Source organism: Balaenoptera physalus (genome assembly GCF_965194825.1).
Source record: "Balaenoptera physalus genome assembly, chromosome: 19".
NCBI lineage: Eukaryota > Metazoa > Chordata > Mammalia > Artiodactyla > Balaenopteridae > Balaenoptera > Balaenoptera physalus.
The window spans coordinates 32,999,731-33,020,260 of NC_138900.1; the positions used below are offsets into that span (position 1 = coordinate 32,999,731).

Here is a 20,530-nt window from a genome sequence, read left to right on the forward strand (position 1 = left end):
TTTTTAAAGGCTGTGTGATATTCCTGCTGAGTGACATGCCACAGTTTATTTAACCAATCCACTATGAATGGATATCTAGGTTGTTTCTGGGTTTCCCTTATTGCAAATAATGCTGATGTGAACATTCAGGCTCATGAGCACTTGTGCTCTTACTTTTGATCCTTCTCTCAGGGAAATGCCAGGAGTATTTTTAAGGCTTTTGATAACACCCTGCGCATCTGTCTCCAGGAAAGGCTGTGCCAGTCGCCAGCCGCAGTGTCTGAGAATGTGGGGTCCTGCTCGTCCTAATGGGACGCTCTCGGGGGAAGGCAGCTGGGGTAGGTGAAGGAAGGGTAATTCAGACCACAGGCCAAGGGCAGCCACATTGGGGAAGTCCTTCAGACTTCTTAACCGAGAAGGAAACCACACTCAGAGACAGGAAGAGCCTTGCCCGAGCCCACATGGACGGGGTGGATCATGTGGGCTGGGGCTGGGACTCTCTTGCGGCTCCTGAATCATTGCCGAGGCAGCATAGCTCAGTGGTTAGGGACATGGATCACTCAGTTTGGAATTCTTCCAGATTTTTGCTAGCTGTGTGCTCTGGGGTAAGCTAACAAACCTCTCTGAAGCTCAGATTTCTCATCTGTAAAATAGGACAAACCTCACTTAATTATGGCAAGGAATGAAAGTAGAGAACCTGGTGGAACACAGGGGCTAGCCCACACTTATTAGTGTTTTTATTAAAGACAATCATCGTCATCATCCATTTACTCGTGGTCTCTCGGAGTTGACCCAGATGAAGACAAGCAGCTTGGGAGATAATTTGTAGGTACCAAGTCAGACTCAGGCTGCTGATTGATAAATAGATTTTGATGACTGTAGAGATGTCTTAATTTTCTAAGGGTACGAGCACTCATTCTGCTGTAAGCCTCTTCTCCAAGCCTTGAAGTTCTGGAGGAAGAGGGCTTGGAGAAGAGCAGGCACAGGTAGAGTCTCTATCTACCCAGTTCTTTGCTTATCTGCGAGAAGCTTGGGCCACACTGGCTGACTGGAGGTGTACTGTGTTTTGTTGAAAGCCCCCTGGCAGTTCAGGTCTCTCTCACTGCTGATGTGACTTGGTCCACTAATCATCCATCCATTTAGCAAATATTGATACTTATTAAGGGTCCACTCTTGTTATGTGGTAAGGATGCGGTGTTGAACAAAAATGTGATTTATGCTTAAATGGAGCTTAGCACATAGTAGGGTGTATCAGCCTGCTAGTGCAGTGTAATAAACAGCTCTAACACTTCAGTGGCATGCAGCAATAAGCATTTATTTTGCTATGCCTCTGTATCTATGTGTTGGCTTCAAGTTTGGCTGATCTAGCTGGGCTCGTCAGGGCCGTTCTAAGTTGCAGGTCAAGTCTGGGTCCAATCCTCATGACTCCCATCCTCCTTGTGCCAGTGGAATAGCTGGGCACATTCTTTGCATGCTGATGGTAGAAGCACAAAATACCTCAAGGTCTAGGCTCGAAACTGAGTCTCCATCACTTCCCTCCATTCACCAAAATAGGTCATGTGGCTGAGCCCCAAGTCAGGGGATGCAAAATCACATAACAAAGGGTGCAGACGCGGGTAGAGTTAAAGAATTAGGACCAATATTTCAGTCTTGTCACAAGGGAAATGGACGTTAATGAAACAGTGTCTCAAATATGTAATTATAAACTATGACACATGCCATGAAGGGAAATTTCTGAGTTTGAGGAGGGACCTGATTTAGTCAGAGGCACCAGGGTAAACTTTCCAGAGGAGGTGATGAATAGGATGAGATCTGAAGGGTGACAGAGTAGGAGAAGACATCCCGGATGCGGAAGCATCACGTGCAAAGTCCCTAGGTCAGGTGGAAGCAAGTGTGGCTGGAGGGTATGAGCAGGGGCAGGGTTTGAGATGTGGGCGGGGCCATGTCCTTTAGGATTTTGGCCTTTGTCCTACGAGTAACTCATGTCTTGAAAATGAGGAGCGTTGGCTTCTTGTCATTGCTGTTCCTTTGCTGGAAGTTACGCTCACCCCTTCTCATTGCCCAGTCCTGTTCATCCCTCAGGATGCAGCAGGAATATCAACTCCATGAAGCCCTTTCAGCTTCCCTGGGCAGCCAGCTGCTGCCTCTCTGGACCTCCCTTTGCTGGGTACGGATGTCTTCTGTGATCATACTGGCCTGCAGTTTTGGTGGTTTGTCTCTCTTGCAAGGCTGTGGGCTTTTGGGAGGCTGACACCAGGCTGTATTTCTCTTTGCCCCTCCTGTACTTGGCAGCAGGCCTTGGCCCAGATCAGTTACCCAGGAAATATTTATTGTTTTGAAGATTAAATAAGATAATGGATGCAGGAGTACTATGTAAAATGTGGAACATCAATACATTATTATTATTCACATCATTTGGATGCTGCCATGTTATCTTCCCTGGTGGGAGGGACAATCTTAGTTCCAAGGGGGGGCTCTGGCTTAGTGGGTGATACAGAGGTTGCAAGCATAGAGGTTGCACAGAGGGGCTAGAAAAGTAAAACAAATGAGCAAAAACGGGCTGGGGTAAGACAAAAAGGAGTGGTGGGCTTGGGGCAAACTGTAGAGGGAGTGCCCCGTTCATGGGAGCAGCCTCTATTCAGCTCTGCCAAGCAGGAATGTGGGCTCTAGTTACCAGATCTGATTATTTCCAAGAGAAGCTAAAAAAACATATTTTATTTGGCGAAATAGACATTTTAAAATGTTGCCCTCTAGATTAAAAAATTTAAAAAAACCCCACTGCAGGTCAAACAAAACATAGCTGGTGGCCTTTTAGGCCTGTGGCCTCCAGTTTGTGACCTTTGGTTAACAGAATGAGCCTTGGAGCCAGACGAAACTAGGTCCAAATCCCAGCTCCTTTTCTTACCTGCTGTGTGACATCAGGAAGATAACATGATCCTCAGTTTCCTCCTTTACAAGAGGGGAACGATTATAGAACATACTGCATAAATAAGGTGTATTTGGTACAAGCCTGATACCTACTAAGCGCTCAAGGAGCTATAGACATCATTACCTTTGTTGCTGCTGATTCTTGTTAACCCCACCCATCAGCTCGGAGCGTGGGTTTGTGTATAAGCACGGTCACGTGGAGCTGGGGGAAGGGCAGTTGATGGTTGCAGTCAAGTCAGTTTGAAATCTTCTGAAGGTTTTGCTGCTGAGGATGGATGTCATCTGTCATGGCCATCTTTGAGGCCAATGGAGAATGACATGAGAAGGGACACCTCGGCGGGTGAATAAATGACGTGTCTCATCTGGATGATCCAGGCAGCTGCTAAACCAATGTTCAGACCATTCATTCATTCTCTAGTTCCCAAGGCTTTGATGGATGCTACCTTCTAAGAAAACTGCTAGGGTGCCAAAAGGAGTAAGCCACAGTTCCTGCCCTCAAGAGTTTGCTTCTAGGTAAGGAGCAGGACAAGAGAATGGCAGGAAAAGAGACAATGTTGACATGTGGCTGGGCCACTCACTAGCTGTGTGATATTGGGCAAGTTACTTGACCTTTCTCTACATCGTGTTTCTGTATCTGCAGCATGGGATTGTCATGAGTACATACTGCTGTGGACTGAATTGTATGCTCCTTCAAATTCATATGTTGAGGCCTTAACCTCCAATGTGGCTGTCTCTGGAGAGAGGGTCTTTAGGAGGTAATTAAGGTTAAATGAGGTCATAAAGGTGGGTCCCTGATCTAATAGGATTAGTGTCCCTATAAAAAGAAACACCAGAGAACTCATACACTATGTCTCTAGCTCTGCCTCTGTCTCTCTTTCTGTCTCTGTCTGCCTCTCTCTGTCTCTGCCTGTGTGTGTGTGTGTGGTGTGTGTGTGTGTGTGTGTGTGTCTTTCTCTCTTTGCCATATGAGGGCACAGAGAGAAGGTAGCCATCTGCAAGCCAGGAAGAGAGTCCTCACCAGGAATTGAATCCTGCTGGAAACTTGATCTTGGATTTTCCAGCCTCCAGAACTGTAAGAAAACAAATTTCTGTTCTGTAAAGCCACTTAATCTGTGGTATTTTGTCATGGCAAAATGAGAAGCTAAGCCCAAGCTAAGACACATACTGTGCCAGGCACTGATCACATTACTACATACATCATCTTGTTTAAGCCTTTCAGCCAACCCCAGGAGGCAGATTCTATTAATATCCCCATTTTACAGATTACGAATATAATAGTAGTAGCTACCATTTTTGAGCACTTATTATATTTCTGGCACTGTTCTTAGCACTTGCATTTATTTTCTAATTGAATGCTCTGAACACACCCTAAAGGTATTATTATTATCCCCATTTGACAGAAGAAGGCACCTAGGTTTACAGAATTAGGGAACTTGTTCAAGGGCACAGAGCTGTAAGTGGTGAAGCTAGGTTTCACATCCAGGGTGTTCCAAATCCCTGCAAGAGAGGTCCCACAGCTAGTAAGGGGTGTGGCCACTGATTTCAGAGCCATTGCATTAGTCTGTGTCTCTGAGGCTTCTCCTCACCTATAAAAAGGATGGTCCTTCCCTCCTTCCTCCCCTAAGGGAATCATGGCAGTGACTCATAATTGAGAAAGGTTACAACCAGTGATTTAGAGTTTTCTTTCCAAGCCACACACAGATCCTCTAAAACCTCCGTGGGAAGGGCTTCATTACATCTGCCCTTGGTGCTGATAGAGTCTCAAGGAGAAAACCTGTTTCCTCACACGATCTTCCTTGCTGTCTCTCTCTCTTTAAGAAGAAAAGAATTTCCTCTCCAATAGTCAAACTAGATGAGCATGTAAAGCCCTGAACAGAAGATTATTAAAGCAGTCCACAGTCAGCCTTTCAGCTCACAATCTAATTAGCTGGAAGAGGGCCCTTAGAGTCTACACCAGAGAAATCTCCTAAGGCCCCAGAAAGTCGTCTAATGAGAGAAAATGGAACCATCAGAGAAAAGGGAGAGGCTCATGTTTGTGTGTCTGTGGGAGGGAGGAGAGACTCCAGCTGCTGTGTATACCTCAGTAATCACTTCCATGGTACCCCCGGTGAGAAAACGAAAAATGTAATCACAAGACTCTCAGCTAACACAACCTGGGCAGTTGTCGCCCTGGAGCCTGGTATACAGGACACCTCCTAGGGTTTTCCAGAGAGAGGAAGATTGGTTTTCTTTAGAGCTACTGCAAGCCCCAGGTAGCCAGCCTCTTCTCACCACCTTAATAGACCAGAGAGGAAGAAGCAGACTAAAAATAGCCTGCGATTGTGTTAGGAAGGCCTCTCACACTCGGGGAGAGTTGTAAGTGACCTGTGAGAGGGGATGGGCCGGTCAGTCAAATATTCTCTGAGTCACTGCTCTGTGCTCCAAGAACAGCAGGAAACACAGCCCGCCTCTGAGGACTTTGTAACCATGTCACTCAGTTCAATCACTCCGCCATTCACTCCCTCAACAAGTATTGACTGGACATCCACTGTGAGGCAGGCACTGTATTTGGCGCTGAGAGATGGAACAAAAAAGCCCTTATATTCTGGAACCAGAGATAGGCAGAACACAGGCAAAATGAACAAGATAAATGGAGGATGTGAGAAGTGTGCTGTGCAGGAAACTAAGGTGGGGTTTTGTGTGACAGATTGTGTAGTGGGGTTTGTGATGTGCTACCCAGATGTCTCCCTTCAGGGGTGATGCACTTATTCAGCAAATCTGAGCTCTGTGGGCTTAGAAGTCCTGGTTCCCAGAGAGGGGTTTTGCCAACAGGGGGGCCACAGCTAGAGTCACGTACACCTCAAGGTGTAGCTGCCACCTGGTCACTTCAGGCTCCTGGTACGTAACTCTGATCGTCAATAGGAGGTAGGCTGCTATTGAATAATGGGGGCAGGGAAGAATATATTTGTCACCCAGGTGATCCATGGGGGCACTTCTTGTCCAATTTTGTAAGTAGATGGGTAAATGCAGCAGCCATGGCCCAAGAAGGGCATGATGATGGTGGCTCAGACCTGCCACCAGGTAAGCCATGAAGACCAGCATGCTTGTTGTGAGGGGAAGGGGGATCCAGAATGGGTCGGAGAAGAAGGTGACCCAGAGGTTAGCTGTGGTGGTGGGGGCTCAGATGATCCCATGAATCCTCTCTTGGAAGTTTGCCCCCAAAAGAGACCAACCAGAATCCTAGGGAAGCTGTTCCCAGAACTGAGCAAATGAAGGAAGCAGATCTGAGCAGCACAATGAGTGCAATGTAGCAGATGCTATGACGTGTCACAAACACACCCCCTTTAGGACATAGGCACTCACTTCCCATTTGTTGGGAGTGTTGGTGGCTGATGGCTCTCAGCCAAATCACTCTCTGGAAACCTCCCTCCACGAGAGAGCTGCCTTTCCCAAGGTCACGTCTCCTTCATGAGGGTAGCTTGCATCCAAGGGCGGGCGAGCAGGGCAGAAGTCCAAAGCCCAGCCCCCTTGGCTCAGCTCCAGGGCTCCCAGTGGGATCACTTGAGGTCGTTGCTGTGAATGTATCTAAGCTTAACTCCTCCTTTTGCTCTGTCCTGTTCCCTTCACCCATAACAAGTGCTGGTTCCAAGGGAGGCCCATAAACTTTCTGCAAACAGGTCTCCAACTCAGAGTCTGTTTCCTGGAGAATCCAACCCAAGACAGTGTGTGACTCATGGAAGGAGAATTAAGTTACACAGTGTTGCCAGAAGACCTCTCCGAGAGGGTAATGTTTGAGCTGTGTCCTGAATAATGAGGCAGGACTCAGCTTTGAGAATATGCTTGGGGAAAGTATCTCCGGAGTATATTAGTACATATATTAGAGGATAATTAGTACAAAGCCCGTGAGATGGGAACAGTCTTGATGTATTAAAGGAATAGGAAGAAAGCCTATGGGGCTTGAGGGTAGTGATGGAGAAGGAAAGTAAGATAAAAGGATAGAGACGGTGACAGGGCCAGGTCTTACAGGACCTTATATGTTGCAGTGAGGAGTTTGGGTTTTATTCTAAGGATGATGAGAAGTTATTGGAGGGGGTCACCAGAGGAATGAAAGGATCCAATTTACATTTTAAAAAGATCACCCTGGCTACCGTGAATTCAATTTCATCAGGAAGACAAGACTAACTGACATGGAAAATTAGAGAATAACCTCAAAGCAATATGATTCTGTGTCTACAGAGGGCATGCATCAGGCTCTTTAACATGAGTGTCTCTCATATTCACTGAATATTCATTTAACAGTAATAATAGTTGTACACCTATTATATACCAGACATTGTACTTGGTTCTGAGATACATCAAATAAACAGTATAAATAATATCCTGAACCTCACGGACTTACATTCATAGTGGACAAACCTTAATAAAGTGCTCAGTTGGGTGGCATAGAGTTCAGGCAAGTCATTGGGAACGCTATATGAGGGAAAGACTTCATGGAGAAGATGTGACTCGGATTAGGTGGGGAAATGAATAGGGAACACCCATGACAGATAGAAGAAACTATAAGAACAATAATATGGCAGCAGGGGTGAGCATGGTAACAGTATAAGCAGTTACCATCTATTGAGTACTTACTATGTGCCAGATACCATGCTAAGAATTTAGCATCTTTTATATTGTGTAATCTTCAGGGACACCACCTGGAGTAAGCAATATTTTTCTCCTGTTTTACAGATGATGAAACTGAGATTCATGGAAATGTTTATTCAAGATCACATACTCAGGGACTTCCCTGGTGGTCCAGTGGTTAAGAATCTGTCTTCTAATGCAGGAGATGCAGGTTCAATCCCTGGTCAAAGAACTGAGATGTCACATCACACGGGGCAACTAAACCCGTGTGCCGTGACTTCTGAGCCCATGTGCTCTAGAGCCCATGAGCTCTAGAGCCCATAGGCCACAACTAGAGAGCCTGCGTGCCACAACTACTGAGTCCTCGTGCCACAACTAGAGAGAAGCCTGTGCACCGCAATGAAGATCCTGTGCACTGCAATGAAGATCCCGTGTGCCGCTACTAAGACCTGATGCAGCCAAATAAATAAATAAATTAATTAATTAAAAAAAAAGATCACATACTCAGAAAGAGGTGGATTTGTATTTCATTCCATGTCTGACTGATTCTGAAACTGAATCCTATGCCCTTAAGAGAATCCTGATTGAGCAGAAGTGGGCCTCTGGTTCTACATTTTCTGGCGTATACCTCTGGTTATACACCACCCTTTTCCAGGATGAGTTCTGTGTCAAGACTTGCTTCTCTCCTGTTGTGTGGATATAACTCTTGGCTCAGTGTTTCCTTTTCTGCCTATGACTCTTTCCCGTCTCTCATATGGCAGAGACTGCTAAATGGTCACCAATATCTGTTTTCTCCTCTTTATGGCACGTGGTTTAATATATTTTCCAGCATCCCTTACAGTTGTGTGGCACTCCCAGGTCTGCCCCCCAAATCTCCCACTCCCACTCTTTACTTGTTTCCCTTTTTTGGATGTCTTGGGAGCCATCCATTGAAGATGTCAAAACCACTCTTAGCCTGTGTCTTTGAATAACTGTGTGGAGAAGAGACCACTCCCTGACCTAGACTGTGGTGTTTTATTTATCAGAAATAAAATAGACTGCTTATTTCTATTTTATCGAGTAGAAATAAAATTCTATTGTGTTGAATCATTACATGATTGTGTCTATTTGTTACTGCAGCCAGACCCATACTAATATGCTTACTTTCTGTCATTGCTCCTGAGGATCTAGATTTCCTTTCAAAGATCATTCCAGCCTTTGTTCAAGATTTGGGCCATTCTAATTGTAATTTGGGCCATTCTAATAAAAATGAGCTAAGCCAAGGAGTCTATAGATAAAGATAAAAGAGTGAGTGAATGGAAACTTCACGTTTGTTCTAGTTATAGTAGTAATATGATAGTGGGACCCAGCACAGGGGCATGAAAGAAGGGAGAAATAGACACAGAGAAAGAAGAGAGCTGGGAGGAAGAAAGAGAAGAGCAAGTAGAAATGTGAGAGAGAAGACATGGAAGAAAGGAAAGAGGATAAAGAGGAGAGAGAGAGAGGGAACAGGAGAGGATAAAGAGATGGAAAAGAGTAGATTAAAAAGCCTGAGGGGGAAGAATTAAAATCAAGTCACTCCTAAAGGTCCAAGAAGATAAGGCTCTCCCAGTATGACTTCCCCAGGAACTCATCACACTCAACCTCTGATACTGAAAGACGCTTCTTTCCTGGTATGGAACTATATATCTAATCCACCAAGCTGTTACCCTCTCACACCTGCAAATATTTCTGAGTAGATATGGCACTGTGCTCAGTAGCCTTAGTTTTCGTGTCAAACCTGAGATTAGCTCCCAGTCAAGCTCTTAAGGAAGTAGAGTTTCCTCCTAGCAGGCAAAACAGAAGAGAGGTAAAGGTTACGCCAGCAGGAGTCAACCTGAGCTTCAGCAACTTTATATAGAGAATGCAGTGGCTGGGAGTTAATTAAGCTTGGTGTCTTTTCCAATCCCACCTTCCCATTTTCTTTTTCCTGAATAGTTTGAAAATGGGTTACAGAGAAAATCAGAGTGGTTCTCAGGACTGGTAAAGCGGTCATGGGGCAGTTAGGAGAAAAGCCCCTTCGAAGCACTTTCACTCTAACAAGACTGTTAGAAGTCAGACGTCTGTCAGGACCACGGACAGCTCCAGGACTCTCTTGCTGGAGGGCGGTGAAGGAGCCCATGAAGGGGGCTTTAGTAACATGAGCCCAGAAACTCCTGGATAACTGACTGCTACCGCCTGCCACCACATTTAATTATGCAATGATCAGCAACCCTCACATTTTAATTAGGGAGTCACTGTAATGAAGCCATCCTCCTTTTCCCCGGGCGGGCCTTGCTCATTCTCTCCTCACTCAGGAAGGGTCTTCCGCACTAATTGCCTGTTTGGTACCTCGATCTTGACACTACGAGGTAGGTAGTGATCCCCTTGCTTTCCTTCTAATACATTCTCTGGTCTCTTTGCCCTCCTCCTCTTTGATTTACCTAATTAGTGCTAATAATGTAAAAGCTGCATGGCCCTCTTTTGATCCTGCTGTCGACGCCAGACAGAGCCATTCCATTAGCAGATATTAAATAGCGCTAATGTGTGGTGACACACGGTTGGAGCTGGTTTGCACACAGTTCCAGCCTGGGACCCTGGGGCTGCCTTACACACACACACACACACACACACACACACATACTCACTCATCTCACCCACTTTATTCCTGGAGAAAAGTCATTCTAGGCTGTAGCAGCTTAGAGTGCTGTGTCTTAATAACTGTTTGAGGCCCCCTTTATCGTGGTCTGGCCTTGAAAGCCACATGATTTATTCTACATTTCAGGATTTTAATGATTAATTCATGAACGTATCTGCAAGAATGCCAAGGTCTCCAATGTAATGAAAGCCTTTCTTTTTTTTTTTAAAGTTGTTTGTTTTCATTTCAAATCAAAGCAATCTGTCTTGAGCATTCATTTCTCTCCCACTTCTCTCCCTTCACCCTGAAAGGGGGAAAAAAACTCAGAGCTCATTTCACTGGGGTCCTGATAACATTTTGACAAGTAATAGAATTCATTTACATTTATCAAAATAAACAGATACATCTTCCATCTTCTCTCTGTTTAGCTGACACAGATGGGTCTCTCACCTCCAACAGGCACCAGTAAGCTTGGGGTCATGTGTGGTGATTCAACCTGTGTGTTCCCAGGTATGCTGAAATTTTTGTTGGAATGTAAAGGCGTGCTCAGACTGAAGGATCCCGAGTGAGCTCCCAGTAGGACCTTCCCTAGGACTCAGGAAGCCAGATATTGTAGCTCTCAGTTTGGCCTGGGGATTCCATGGTTAAGAATATTTGTTCTGGAATTGAATTGATTGGGTTGTAATCCTAGTTTCATCACTTTCCCACAAAGTATGTCATAGAGCTGTTATGAAGATTAAATGAGATAATATATGCAAAATGCTTGACAGTGCACCTGGCACATAATAAGTGCTCCAAAATGTTAGGATGATGATGATGATTACGATGATGGCCATGATGATGATGGTGCTTGAATAGCACGAGATTCTATTATTGAAGCTCTATGTTCTGTGCAAGAGGAGATGGTGACTCTATTGCCATAAAATCCAGATAAACTCTGATGCCTTGGAGCATTGAAGTTAATTTTTTAAAAAATTCCTGCCATTAAGACTGTTTCTGAGAGGCTACATCATTTTTAAGGAGTTATATTTTCCTAAGCCTCATTATCTTAATGCTGGTGGTTTATGGACTTAGAGACAAGCAAAATAGTCTGGAAGTGTGCTATAAGAGTGGGCAATCAGAACAAAGTGCCTGATTTTACACAAGGAACCAGTTCTGCTCAGTCACTGCATCCTGGGCCAAAGCAGAATGACCTCTTTGGACCTGGGTCTCTGCACAAGGACCTGGATAGGTGGGGGTGGGGGGGGTCACAGTAAGGAGTGGAATTCAGGATCCCTAGCATTACAAACGATGTTCTTTTTGTGGCCCTATTAGTTTTTTTTAAAGTTAATAAAGTTCATTTTTTAGAGCAGTTTTAAGTTCACAGAAAAATTGAGTGTGAAGTACTGAGAATTTCCATATATTCCCTGTCCCTACACAACCTCTCCCATTATCTACGTTCTGTACCAGTGTGGTACATTTGTTACACTTGATGAACCTACACTGACACATGATTATCACCCAAAGTCCATAGTTTACTTTCAGGTTCACTCTTGGTGTTGTACAATCTACGGGTTTAGACAAATGTATAATGGCATGTATCCACCATTATATTATTATGCAGAATAGTTTCCCTGCCATAAAAACTTCTGTGCTCTGCCTATTCATCGTTCCTTTCCTCCTTCCTAACCCTTGGCAACCACTAATCTTTTTATTGTCTTCATAGTTTTGCCCTTTCCAGAATGGCACGTAGTTGGAATCAGAGTATGCAGCCTTTTCAGATTGACTTCTTTCACTCAGTAATATACATTTAAGGTTCCTCCATGTCTTTTCCTGGCTTGATTGCTCTTTTTTTTTTTAAAAGCAATTAATAATATTCCATTGCCTGGATGTACCACAGTTTATTTAACCATTCATCTACTGAAGGACTTCTAGGTTGCCTCCAAGTTTTGGTAATTATGAATAAAACTGCTATAAACTTCCATGTACAGGTTTCTGTGTGGACATAAATTTTCATTTTATTTGGGGAAATACCAAGGAGCATGATCGCTGGATCTATGGTAAGAGTATGTTTAGTTTTGTAAGGAACTGTCAAATTGTCTGCCAAAGTGGCTGTACTATTTTTGCATTTTACCAGCAATGAATGAGAGTTCCTATTGCTCCACATCCTTGCCAGCATCTAGGGTTGTCAGTGTTTTCAATTTTGGCCATTCTAATATGTGTGTAGTAGTATTTCATTATTAAAAAAATTTTACGTTCCCTAATGGCATGTGATGTTGAACATCTTTTCATATGCTTACTTTCCATCTGTATATTTTCTTTGGTAAGATGTCTGCTAAAGTCTTTGGCCCATTTTTTAATTGGGCTGTTTGTTTTCTTTTTGTTGAGCTTTAAGAGTTCTTTGTGCATATAGGATAAGTCTTTTATCAGATGTTTCTTTTGAAAATATTTTCTCCCAGACTGGCTTGTCTTCTCTTGTTCTCTTGTCTTTCACAGAGCAGAAGTTTTTGATTTTAATGGTCTTATTTATCGGTTCTTTCATGGACCTTGTCTTTGGTGTTGTATCTAAAATGTCATTGCCATACTCAAGATCATCTAGGTTTTCTCTTATGTTATCTTCTAGGAGTTTTGTATTTTACATTTAGGTGTATAGTCCCTTTGAGATAATTTTTGTGAAGGGTATAAGGTCTGTGTCTACATCCATTTTTATGTATGTGGATATCCAATTGTTCCAGCACCATTTGTTGAAAAGACTACCTTTGCTCCATTGCATTGCCTTTGCTCCTTTGTCAAAGATTAGTTGACTATGTTTATGTGGGTTATTTCTGGGATTTCAATCCTGCTCCATTGATCTATTTGTCTAATTTTTTACACTGTCTTAATTGTAGTAGTTTTATAATAAGTCTTAAAGTTGGGTAGTGTCAATCATTTGATTTTGTTCTTCTCTTTAATATTGAGTTGCCTCGTCTTATAAAATTTAGAATCAGTTTGTTGGTGTCCATGAAATAACTTGCTGGGGTTTTGATTGGTATTGCATTGAACGTATGGATCAATTTGGGAATAAATGACATCTTGACAATATTTAGTCTTCTTATGGACCTGGAATATCTCTCCATTTATTTAGTTCCTCTTTAATTTCATTCATCAGAATTTTGTAGTTTTCCTCATTTAGACATTGCACATATTTTGTTAGATTTATCCCTAAGTATTTTATTTTTGGGGACTCTAATGAAAATGGCAATTTGTTATTAATTTCAAATTCTACTTGTTCATTGCTGGTATGTAGGAACACAATTAACTTTTGTATGTTAACCTTGTTATAATCACTTATTAGTTCAAGGAAGTTTTTTTTGGTTATTGAAACTTTTGAATTTTCTACCTAGATGATTGTGTTCTGTGAACAAAGACAGTTTTATTTCTTCCTTCCCATTCTGTGTACTTTTTGTTTCCTTTTCTTGTCTTATTGCAATATCAGGACTTCCAGTATATTGTGGAAAAACAGTCATGATAGAATACATTCTTGCTTTGTTCCTTTTATTAGTGGGAGAGCTTCAAGTTTCTCATCATTAAGTATGATGTTAGTGGTAGGTTTTTTGTAGATGTTCTTTGTCAAGTTAAGAAAGTTTCCCCCTTTACTCCTAGTTTTCTGAGAGTTTTTACCATGAATTGATGTTGAATTTTTGTCAAATGCACCTTCTGTATCTATTGATATGATCATGTGATTTTTCTTTTTTAGCTATTGATGTAATAAATTACATTAATTAATTTTCTAATGATGAACAATTCTTGCATATGTGGGATAAATCCCACTTGGTCTAGGTGTTTAATTCTTTTTATTTGTTGGATTCAATTTGCTAATATTTTGTTGAGGATTTTTGTGTCTATGTTCTTGAGAGAGTCTGGTCTGTAGTTTTCTTATGTCTTTGTCTGGTTTTGATATTAGGGTAATGCTGGCCTCATAGAATGGGCTAGGAGGTATTCCTTCTGCTCCTATTTTCTGGAAGAGACTGTAGAAAATTGGTATAATCCCTTTCTAAATGTTTGGTGGAATTCACCAGTGAATCAATCTGGGCCTGGATTATTAATTAATTGTAATTAATTTTCTGTTTATTAATTAATTAAAGGTTATTAGTTATTGATTCAATTTCTTTAATAAATATAGACCTAATCAGATTTTCTATGTATTCTTGTGTGAGTATTGGCAGATTGTGTCTTTCACGGAATTGGTCCAAATTTTATGTTATCAAATTTATGGACAGAAAGTTGTTCTTAATATTCCTTTATTATCTTTTAAATGTCCATAGGATTTATAGTGATGACCACTCATTCATTTATGATATTAGTAAGTTGTAGCTTCTCTCTTTTTTAATTAATCTAGCTAGAGGCTTACTGATTTTACTGATCTTTTCAAATAAACAGCTTTGGTTTTGTTGATTTTTTATATTGATTTCATGTTTTTAATTTCATTGATTCCTGCTCTAATTTTCATTATTTTTTTCTGCTTACTTTAGATTTAATTTGCACTTCTTTTTCTAGTGTCTTAGGGTGTAAGGTTAGAATAATGATTTTTGATCCTTCTTCTTTTCTAATATGTGCATTCATTGCTATAAATTTCCCTCCAAGAACCATTTTCTCTGTATCCTACAAATTTTGATAAGCTGTATTTTCATTTAGTTAAAATATTAAAAAATTTATGTTGAGATTTCTTCTTTGATCTACATGCTATTTAGAAGTGTTTTTCTGATGTCAGCATAGCTAACCCAGATCTCTTTAGGTTACTATCAATATTTGTTTGGGATATTTTTTCCATCCCTTTGCTTTCAACTTCTGAGTCTATAGTGAGTAACTTACTGTAGTTGGATCATGATTTTTTAATCCATTCTGCCAGTCTCTGCTCTTTGAATGGAGGCATTAATCCATTTACTTTTTTCCTTTTGACTTGCAGGATCTTACTTGGACAGAAAATCAACAATGAAACAACATGAACAACAGACACAACACTCCACCCAAGCTCTCAGGTGCACTTTCTCCAGGACAGACCACATGTTAGGCCATAAAACAAGTCTTGATGCATTGAAAAGACTAGTGTCTTCTGCAACCACAATGGAATGAAGCTAGGAGTCACAAATGGAAGGAAAACTGGAAAATTCACAAATAATGTGAAAATTAATCAACCACTGGGTCTAAAAAGAAATCACAAGGGAAATTAGAAAATAGTTAGAGGTATGAACCAAAAGCAGCAGCACTCAGAGGGAAGTTTATAGCTGTAAATACCTGCACTAAAAGAGCAGCTCTGTCTTATCACCAGAAAAAAAAATTGTAACTATAAAAAAAAGTGTTTTGTTTAATGTTTTAAATCACTTATTTATTTGAAAAATTGACATGGAGCAAAGTTCAAGTGGTACGAAAAAGGAGGATATAGTGAAAAGTCAGTTTCTATCCCATTTTGATCTATGAGTTCCCTTGTCCTCTCTGGGAAGTGGCCCCTGTTATCTGGCTTTTATGTATCCTGCCAGAGATATTAGGATAAAAACCCAAAAGTGGTCTCACTGAAACCAGGGATGAATTTTAAGGAGTCGGGGTGGGGGGAGGAAGTCAGAAGGATTAATTGATTGATATGCAGGTATCAAAAAGAATGAGGGTACTAAACAGAAAGTCTGATTCCAAACTAGGTGGACTTAACCATAGTGGTATATCACTTAAAGCAAGAGGTTAAGAAGGGGGAAATGTAGAAAAACTGGAAATTAGATGTTGATACTGGGGAAAGGACTAATATCTTTGTTATGGGTTAACCACACTTATTACTAAAAGTGAAAAATATTATTGTGCATATCTGGAAGTACCTGACTTGGCTCATGGTATTGCCAAATGTACTTTATCATGAGCCATGTCATTGTGGTTTTTACTCTGGAGGAGTAAAAAAATATGGAGAGGTTCTTCACAACCTCTGGTTCTCTGTCTGTTACAGAAATCTAACTCTAGAGATTGACATCAAAGGAAAGCTACAATCAGTCATAGACCCATGGACTTTCAGGGTTGGAAAGTGTCATTTTACAAAAGGTCAAACCGAGGCCCAGAGAGGGTGAAGTATTTACTAATGCATGGACTGCATTAAAGAACACTTTTTAAACACTTAATACTGTGTCATGTAACCATCGGTTCTCTCTCTCTTCCACACACTCTCAACTCCTTGAGAGCTGGGATTGATCTTGCTCATATAGGACAGTGTGAAGTCCAGTACAAGATTCAATAAATGTTGAGTGAATTAATACACAGATGCTGAGGAATAGGTGATGAGTCTGACAGCTCATGGAATCCAAATTCAGAGGATTCCATGGAAGGACTTTTCACAGAAAAAAAAGTGACACCATTTCCTGAATTCAGACCTTGTACACAACCGAGTAAAGACTGTCTGGGAAGCCACAGCATGCATGGAGTAGATGAAGGACAGTGAAGCTGGATGATGAATCAGTTAGAAAGATTCTTGGGTGTAAGAAACAGAGAACCCAACTCTCTTTGGTTTAAACAATAAGGATGTTTATTGATTCACAAAATGGAAGTTCAGGTGCAAAGTGAGCTTCACAGTTGACCAGATTCTGCAGTTCTGCTGCATTTCCCCACAGTTCTCCTGGCTCTGTCTCCTCTGTGGAGTGGCTTCATATTCAGGTGGGTATGGAGAGGCTGCTGCAGCTACCTCTCACGTCTACACACAATGAAACCAAAGGACAGGAGAGGAGAGGGAGCTTCTGGAAGCCCCTCCAGAAGATGGAGGAAGGATTCTTTCAGCTTTTGTCTTTGCTTTCTCTCAGTCTGTTCTCCAAAGCAATCCTGTTAAAACAAAGATTTAAGTCAAATCATGACTTCTGCTCAAAACCCTCTGGTGTATCCTGTCTCACTCTGTATAAAAGCCAGAGTCCTTCTCAGACCTGTAGAGCCCAACAGGTTATGGCCAAGCATCACGTCTTTGCTTTTCTCTCCTACTCTTGTCCCTTTTGTCAACTCTGCTCTAGCCACACGGGCTTCCTTGTTGTTCCCCAAACACACTAAGCCCATTCCCACTTCAGGACATTTTGCCTGGAGTGTTCTTTGCAAACTTCACTAGGATGAATCCCTCACCTCTGTCAAGCGGCCTTCCCAAAGGACCTCATTTAAAAATGCCGCCCCTGGACTCTCTCTCTCTCGTCTTCCCTGCTTTAGATCCCCTTGCTTCACTCATCACTGCCAAGTATTATGTGTATATATATTATGATTTATCTTATGTGTGTCCCTCCCAAAGGCAGTGATTTATTTTTTTAATTTCATGAGTTTTGTATGCCCAGCACACATACAGCAGTGTCTGGAACATAGTAGGCACATAATAAATATCTGTTGAATAGATAAAGTTCTCTCCCAAGCTCCTCTTTTCCTTTCATTGGCTCAAATTTGGGCACATGACCATTCATAAGCCAATCATTGCAGGGAGTTTGGGATTACTTTGAAAACAATCAGGCTCATCTCTGGAGCTGGTGGTGGGATTAGTTTCACAAGAAGCACTTGGCTGCATGCACACCCGAACAAAATGAATTCTGTTAGGAAGGAGAAGAGGGGGAGGGATATTGGTTGGACATCCAACAATGTCAGTACAGATGGCACTAGACCTTTCTGAAGGCCTCAGTGTAGACTCCTTTGCACTCCCTGCCTCCTTTCAGAGGGTTTCCCACTGACCCAGCAGGATTACAAAGACCTTCCCTCTGGAATGTTGAGAAGGGATGGGGGTGGGGGAACTGGGGAGAGAAAAAAGTTACTTCAGAGAAGCAATGAAAAACACTGTTGACAAGCAACAGTACAATCTGCAAAATGAGAAAATCACGTATAAACCCCAGATTGCAAAATCAGAGGTGCTAATGACAATGCCAAGCAGAACTTTTCTTGAATGACAATCCAATTTTCCCATTATAACAGAAAGACCCACTGAAAAATGGGAGCTCCTCAGCATGGGCTTCTATGTGCTAAAGTTTGTGAGTGAGGAAATTGTAAGATGCTCATTTCTTCCTGGAAGCAGTACAAGGTGCTCAGCAAGGATCTCTGGTATGCAGGACCCTGAGTCTGCCTCAAGGGTCCATGAGCTGGGGCTCATGACAACAGCTCAAGCACCAGCAGCAGCTAAGAACACTTTATTCTTGCTCAGTAGTGGCCACAGAGAGAAGATCTAAAAAAAACCTAAGCTCGGATGGGGTGTGGCCTCATTTGGCACCTGAGAGGGTACAGGTATTTTCATTCTTAGGTTTGGTAGTAGGTTATTCAACACCTGCTATGTGGTAGACATGATCCTAGGCACTGAGGATACACAGTGACCTCTCTACAAAGGCAGCCAGGCTGCTCCTTTAAAAATGAAGATGCAAATCCCATCACACTTAGAATAACCCCCCAATTCTGTACATGGCTCACGCCTACCTTGCCAACCTGGATGATTGCTGTACTTCAGTCACCCTGGCTGCCTTCTTTCTGGTTCTCTCATACTCCAAGCTTCTTCCTGCCACAGGTCTTTTGCACATGCTTGTACTCTCTCCTGGAGCACTCTTCTCTATGATCTACTCAAGGCTGATGTCTCACGATTCAGATCTGGCTCAATACTGTGCTTTTGGAGACGCCTTCCTTGACTATCTCATGACACACCACACACCAGCGGTGGCATTAAAGTTTTCTAACCACAGCGTTGGCACAATCACTGGTTAATCCAAACAGATGTTAGCCATACACCACTGGGACAGCTGCATCTGTGCATACCGGCTGAACACCACCCGATCATGTGCCATGCACGTCCTCAGTCAATGTATGTATTTCCTTGACATCATCATGGTTTTCTTTTCTACTTTTCTACTTCTTAATTGCATGCCTTAGCCTATTACGGCAGGAGTTTTTCTGTTTTGTTCCTTGTGCGTTATGGCATCGACAATGCCTAGTTCAGGTCTGGCGTAAAGAAGGTGCTCCATTAATGTCCAGAACTTGTGAAATGAAGGATCAAAACACCAGCCCTCAGGCAGCTTACCTTCTGGGAGATGGGATTAGTGATGGCAGAATTTTAGAGGTGTGTGCTTGGACCACTGAATTGACTTAGAATTCCAAATTCTGGAATCAGAAGTTCTTTGGAATTGCAAGTAACTAAATTGGAGGAAAGAATGATCGTGTTACTGTGGGTGCATGAGGGGGCAGAGCTGCACAGGTTCTGGGGAGACACACTGGGGGCAATGGCTGGAGGATACAGCTGTTGAGTACAGTGATCCCTTGGTCTGACCCTGACCTGCAACGACACTCACTCTCTCTGCAGTGCTGGCCCTTTTGTAGAGCCTGGTTCAAAATGGCATGAATTTGGCTCTCAATAGGTCAAATGCTTTGTTTAATTATCTTACCTAGAATGTCTCATTTAATTCTCCATGATACCTTTGTGAGAGAGGTAGGTGAAATCAGGTCCATCTTGCAAACTAAGAAATGGAAACTCAGTGAGGTTGAATGACTTGACCAAGGTCACAGAAGCAAGGCTTAAGCCTCATCTCTCCTCTGTGCTGCATGCGAGCTTCTACTACAGGGGCCATGTATCTCCTGCCTTGTTTCCCCCAATCCCCCCTCCCTCACCCCAGACCCTTCTGTGGAAAAGACTCATGAGATTTCCTGTCTTCACAGACTCAGTAAAGAAAGTGGACAGAGCCAAGGAACCTCCTCCTGGTGGTGAACATCAAAACAGTGACTCTGCCAGGCTCTCTCCAAGTGACCTTGAGCAGATCTCATCCCCTGGTCAGCCTCAGCCTCCCCATCTGTAAAATGAAGGGCTTGGATAATGGCCTTAAGAATCTTTCCAGGTTTGATGTAGGATTCTGTGATGGCAAAAATAAGAGATATTGTATTACTGCGGATTGAAAAATAATTATCTTTTATGCTCTACATGTAACTTTCTACTTCTCAGGTTACCTGTTATATAGTGTCAACGTCACCTCATTTATCAGACACTGTTGTAATAAAGATGCAATTTGTGGCTGCAATTTCCATTTTATGGCAACATTTGATTTACACGACGTATTTTTAAAGCATGTCACTTGTAATGTGCGCACCTGCCAAGAGCCTGATCTTCCGTAATGACTTTCCAGCGAGGTCAGAGAAAGTGCCCAAATTTCAGTAAACAAACATCGGGCAAGTTTTCAGCACTAAAGCCTCCCTCCCATGCTGGGGAGGGACGTTGCGGCTCTGTGGGGGATAACGACAACTCTCCCATATTCAGACACAAAGTCCTTCTGGCTAGGTGGATGAGGCTTATGGGAACTTCTCCTACTGATGCTCTCAAACTCTGATTGGGGGAGGGAGGAACTGTTCAGAAGCCTGTGTGTGCACCAGGTCAGGGGGCTCTTAGAGATCAATTTGCCAATAATGGGT

General features: G+C 42.4%; 1 protein-coding gene across 2 annotated transcripts in view; it reads left to right on the plus strand.

Annotated features, from left to right (window-relative positions):
- Positions 1-20,178, plus strand: part of LOC309648743 (uncharacterized protein) — a 64,679-nt gene extending 44,501 nt beyond the window's left edge. Inside the window, exon 3 of one of the 2 annotated variants that reach the window (XM_082437730.1) lies at positions 7,618-20,178. The gene's annotated coding sequence lies outside the window, so the exon portion shown is untranslated. The remainder of the gene's footprint in view (positions 1-7,617) is intronic. The other variant, XM_082437731.1, reaches the window with a different exon arrangement.
- Positions 20,179-20,530: the final 352 nt, after the last annotated feature.